Source organism: Hydractinia symbiolongicarpus, chromosome 5 (genome assembly GCF_029227915.1).
Source record: "Hydractinia symbiolongicarpus strain clone_291-10 chromosome 5, HSymV2.1, whole genome shotgun sequence".
In the NCBI taxonomy this organism is placed as follows: Eukaryota; Metazoa; Cnidaria; class Hydrozoa; order Anthoathecata; family Hydractiniidae; genus Hydractinia; species Hydractinia symbiolongicarpus.
The window spans coordinates 12,712,908-12,719,023 of NC_079879.1; the positions used below are offsets into that span (position 1 = coordinate 12,712,908).

The window sequence follows — 6,116 nt, forward strand, 5'->3', positions numbered from 1 at the left end:
AGATGATAGAATATATCTTACCTACTTTAATCATAGAAACTTTGCAAGATTGAATTGAATTGAAGAAGAATTTCGAAAAGTGAAATTAAATTTCGTGAGATAAATTTTCGCCATGGCACCATTATGCGATTGTTTCATGAAAAGTACATACACATTTTCAATGTGTTTATTGAAATTTCAACACGTTCTTGTTTCAATTATTCCTTTTGAAATTCACTATATTGGTCAGGAAGGAATCATTTTTAGCTCGAAATATAATTTTTCTGCACTTCACTCACAAGCTACCTAGATATACAACCACCTTCAATCTACATTCGCTCGGCGTTCATTTTTTTAAATAATGAAACAATATTCAGCAACCTTTCCCAACAAACTATCTGATGCTGATTAATTAAGTCTCAAATGATCCTCCATTATAGAAAACTTCATAGATTGTTATTAAACAATTGATATTTTATACTCTTAGCCTTTTACTTTGTGTTTAGTACTCTACTGTGAGTTCCTGTGTTATGATAGTTATCCTTTTTAAGCAATTTAGTTTGGTGCGGTTGTCTATACCATGGCAAACAACTCTGTTTGTGAGTGACCACGGTAAAATATACAGTATGAATTAATGGCCCCTTAACTCACCGCTGGAGGCAAAAAAGAAGGTGAGATAACTCTTGTACACACCTAACTGGCTGGCCATCTCCAAAGGCTTTCAGTCTGTCTAGCCATAAATTTGGCCAGGAGACCCAGCGTTGTCCCTTCAAACCACCCTTATAATCATTTTTTCTTTCTCTATAAAAGAAAGCTTAAATAACTAGGCCAGCCATAAATTATAATATGAAATGTTGTGGAAGGTTGAGCTGGGTATCCTGGCTACAGCCTCTGCTGTCTAGTGTAAGTGGCGGCTTCTCAACTTTGTAGATACCGATGATGGCGTAAATAAATAAATCTTAGTGTTATATTTCCTTGTCTGAAAACAGGGTAGAGGGTGGGGAACAAGGATGCAGTAGTCCGTAAACCGCGGAGCGCCCTGCAGTGCAGCGGATAGACGCAGAAGCGATGCGCTCCGCCCTGACATGGTCACCAGGTCTCTACATTATATGGATTCTTGGATCTCCTGAAAAAATCATCATTATATCCATTTTTTATACATATGGTCAATATATCAATATTTAGAAGCCCGTTCATTCCAGTGCATATGGACATAATATCCATTCTACATTATCGATATATTGTCCGTTTTTTATAGTGAGGATGTTGTAAAAACAAAGCCCTTAGAAGTCAAAGAAGTCATAACGAGGACATTTTAAACCTTGTCAAAACCCAACCCAACAACTTTACTATTTAAATCTGACTGTTCAAATCTTCGTTGTCGAACCAATAACTTTTGATTAATCACGATAGAAAATTCGAAGAGCTTAAATTTCTGATTTGTTTCCATTTTAAAAAAGCTGCAAAAGATAAATAAGAATTTCATCCATATCGTTACTTATCGGTACTGGCATGGATAGAACTTGATGATGTGGTTACAAAAGATTGCGTAACAAAGCGTACGGCGGTTCTTATTATTAATGGCAATTAAAAATAATTAAAATACCCCGATATCGAATTGAACCTTCGATTTTTTTGTAGATTAATGGAGCTTATTCTGTTCACCGCAATTTTGCACACAAAGAGACGGAAAAAGGGTATAACTGTATGAATTTTAAATTTTGAATTGATTTGGATTATTGTTTGTTGCAGTATGAAACTAATTACTGCACACCATGTTGTTCTTCCATTTGAACTACCACCTTCAAAGATGGATTGGATTCGAACCAATAACTTTCATGGTTTTACAACAATAGACATTTGCTTGGAATTCACAAAATTCAATGTCACTTCAAATAAAAACACATCATAAAGCTTGTTGTTACAAAATTAATTGTGAGTTAAAAACCCTAGCTAAGTATTACAGGTTTATTGAAACTGTTGTCTCCTTGAATTAACAAACTTTAGACTTCGCCAAAGTTTTTATTAAAGTAAAGGGTGTAGCCAGCTATTTGAAAACTTTTGTTGCAGCCAACTGGTATTCGGCTATTTTCGCTTTTTAGGCAAATTTTTTAAAAAATTCACGTTAATTTAAATACAACCTAGACCCGGGACGACGTTGTACTTATGAAACATAATACAAGTTAACCTGGGAAGAGGTCAGGGAAGGGCAACAAAAAGTTAGTATGTATCACCATGCTCGACAGCATGACTACATGTATTAATGTAACTGTTTCTCTTTTATTACTTGCAGAGTAATGAATTACCCAATGGGTTATAGCATATGCTTGCCATTTATAAAACAACGCCTCCATCCATGATCGTACGCATTTAATATTTTGCAACGTGAAATTCATCCTTGAACAAAATTTAAAATTTTAGGCCTACTAAATATCTTGAATTAACATTTAAGGTCGATTTTGATCACATGAAACGTGTACAACTGTTCTAAATTTTAACGAGCTTGTTCGAAAACGCATGCTGTACAAAAAAGCAAGGGGAAACTTCATTCTAGTCAATACACAAGCAAGCGAACTGAATTAAGTAATAGGGGAAGATGTCCTATTAGGGTAAATATTTAGGCAAGTAGCCAGGCCCATCCATACCTACACATACAATACTAAAAACAAAATTTAGGAAACTATTCCCGCAATAAATACGATATTGAATGTATTGTGAAGCTAAACAAGGAAAAGCTTATTCTGATTAAAAAACAATTAGACAAGTAGCGAAACCTATCAATTCATCATTAAAAAAGTATTTTGGGGAATAACCTTACGCAATATAAAAAAAGAACAGAATAAAAAAACGTCAAACGATCACTTTTTTCTATTCAAAAATCGAAAGGGCGAGTAGCACACGCGTGCGTATATCATTGCATGTGCATACATCAAAGATTTTGTTAAAGCTCTCTCGCACCAAATGAAATGTTCAATGTTCTAGTAAGCAAATAAAAAAACCTTTCTTCTACTCTGTAAACAGGCAAGGGAGCAAAAGATCCTGCAATACAACCTAACAAAGAGATCTAATAAAAACGACATCGCGAAAGGTGAAGTATTAAATCTCTTGGTCGGCCAATTCGAGACTTTATTTCACTCAGAAAACAGGCACGAGAGTGTGAGACCCATCCATACATCATTTAAAATGAGAATTTTGGAAGTTGCTTTTCACGCTGAATAAAAAGTTAGATATCCATCCATACACTACTAAAAAGGAGATTTAGATAATATCAGATGTCCTAACATGTGAATTCACAGGAAGACTTTATCCCACTCAGTAAGAAGCAGGAACGGGGGAGACTGATTCATACCACCATACAATATTAAAAAGATATTTTGCAAAACCTTCCTTCAGGCGGAAAAAACATACAGCATGTCGTAGCAGACCTGTGTATACAACATTAGTTCTCCTCAGTAAACAACAAAGAAAATGAGAGATCCATCCATACCTTATAAAAATAGAGATTCTATCGATATACATGCATCATTTAAAAAACGCATTTTTTTAATTTACCCTTCTCGCGAATTAAAATATTCAGCACGCCAACCTGGTAGAAAACTTTATGCTAGACACTAAACAAGGAGTGATGTTTGATGCCCATCCATACACCACTAAGAAGGAGATTTTGGAAAAAAGTCGCAAATACGCTTGTACGAAATAATAAATTAGATGTTCTAACAGCTCAATTCATGGAATACTTTATTTTTTATCTTAACACAGTAAGTTTGCTGGAATGTGGGACACCTATACATACATTTATCAAAGGAGAGATATTAAAACAAACAGTAGATTTGGATAACTATCCATACACAAATAAAAACGATATTTTAGAAAAATAATTGTGTGTCATGTTTTTTTTGCTGTTTATAGGAAGCAGTGTAATTTGATTTTGAACTTTTAATATTTTTAAAACTAAAACCTCATGACAACAATGATAAAAAAGTATATGGACTTTTTTTGTTCGTAGCTGTTAGAAAAACTAATATTGCTAATATTTATAGGACACATTTTAATAGCAGACGATGTTTTATACTGTATAAATATTCATTATAAATAAATGAATGAATAAAAAATGAATAAATAAATAAATAAACTATTCGGAGGAACATAGTTATTAATATAGTGTAACTAGCTATATAAAATTGAGTTATGACTGCATCTTTTACGTTTTTCCGGCAATGTTAATTGTCTACATTTATAACGACGATATGGTTGCTACGAAGTTAAGTTATATTGCGCTGTACAAGGCCTGTTCTTAAAGCTCTCTAGCCATTGAACGCTACGACTTTCTCATAACCGGTTGAAAATAGCTATTAGTTAATAATAGGGTAAATAGAATTTGATTTAGCTAATATTGCGTGTATTTCGACTCCTAAAAAGAAATAGTACTGTAGCATTTTTTTTGCAAAACAGGAAAATTTGTTGAGTTATTTCTAAAAGGTTTTTTAGTAACACTAATTGACCAACGCAGTTCACAAGATAGCGTATAGCTCTGAATAGACCATTTCGGAGATTATGCGCCATTATGAATTTGCGGAACTCGGTGGTGCAAGTTGAACTTTGGACTTCACGTTTATTCAGTCATTTGCCTTGCGAAACTGCTGGCGGCAGGACAGTTTTGATTTTTGATATCTGTTTTTATCTTTGTGATACTAATTTTATGATATATATTTTGAAAAAAACTTTTATTAGGCACTTATTTGTACTTTTAATTTCTTTTTGTACAATAAAGGCAACTTAATATATCCTAAAAGCCTTTAAACTAGCTAGCTAGCTAGAGGTCTCCCAAAAATGCTTTTAGGACACTGTACTGTAGCTAGCTATAAGGCTGTAATTAGTAATTAATGCTTGGTTAAAGGTAACTTCATTTTATATTTAGATATTTAAAATTGTGTAGCTACTTTGTGCATTATAAACATATTGGCATTGGATTTTAAACTTGGATTATACTTTACTTTAGAGAGAAATTTTTGATTTTGGAAATACCTTACTGGATTTGGACTTGAACTATGTTTTTGGATTTGTAAAGAAATGTTTAGGTTGTAATATTTGTAAAGATCTAGAGAGTTATAATCCATTGTCAAAATACTTGTCAAAACTCTATAGTGTTATTTATTCCTAAAGTGAAACTTAAGCTCGCAAAATAATCTGGCTTCTTTTCTATAACGGATGTAAAAATTTTCAATACACTGCCCATAGAGATACGGTAACAGGTTCAGTCGCAGATTTTAGGAATAGAGTCATGAGTCATTTTAATTGCAAATAATTTTTATTATTTTGATATTTTTATAATTTTGTTTCTCGGTGTATGTTTGACCCTTGATTCGTCTACTTAAACACTCCTATCTTTGAGTCTTTCAAGAGTGGTATTAGAAAGAATACCTGTCTTTCTTCCCTGCTTTCGCTATTGCCCTATATTTTTTTTGTACGCTTCTCTTATTGAAAAATATCAAAAAGGGAGAAATGAGTTTAGTTTACAGACTAAAGTGTTATTCAATTTTTTGTTTTTCTATGTTATTTGTTTCAGTCACAATGTATATTTTACATGATTTTTTGTTATATATACGTATGTCTTTGTCGGTTTCTTTATCAGAACACGCAATTATAGCAGTAACTTATTACTAAAGTGTAAATCTTTATGATAAATAAATAAATTACTCTGTGAAGCTTGTTTGAATTATTGGCATAATAAGTTCCATAGCAGAAAAAGCTATTAATTATTAATATGAGGGGTGGTAATAAATTGAAATGGGTCATAAAATTTTTCGAAATTTGGTGTTGCTTGTTCAATTTTTCAACACAAGTCAATAATAAAAAAAGGTAGGAAATTAGCTCACTGAAGAGAGAGGGGTATTTCAACCGGCAATATTACCTGTACATATAATGTGACCCTCCTGAAAGTCAATATACTGAATAAAAATTTGACTACTTATTTGAATAATTATGGTATCAAGTTAGCAATATCCCTACACTGTCTCAACTTAACAAGGATTGTCCAGATTTCAGACATTTCTAGCCTAGTTAACTAAGTTTTCTTCGAGATATTAAAATTGAGTTTCTTATTTAATAATTTTCCAGTGCAAAACCGAATTAAAATC

General features: G+C 32.7%; 1 long non-coding RNA gene across 1 annotated transcript; it reads left to right on the top strand.

Moving 5' to 3' along the window:
* The first annotated feature begins 2,049 nt into the window (after positions 1 to 2,049).
* Positions 2,050 to 5,684, top strand: LOC130644844 (uncharacterized). Its single transcript, XR_008982633.1, has 2 exons — positions 2,050 to 4,876; positions 4,979 to 5,684. It is a non-coding gene; the product is annotated as an uncharacterized LOC130644844 (long non-coding RNA).
* Positions 5,685 to 6,116: the final 432 nt, after the last annotated feature.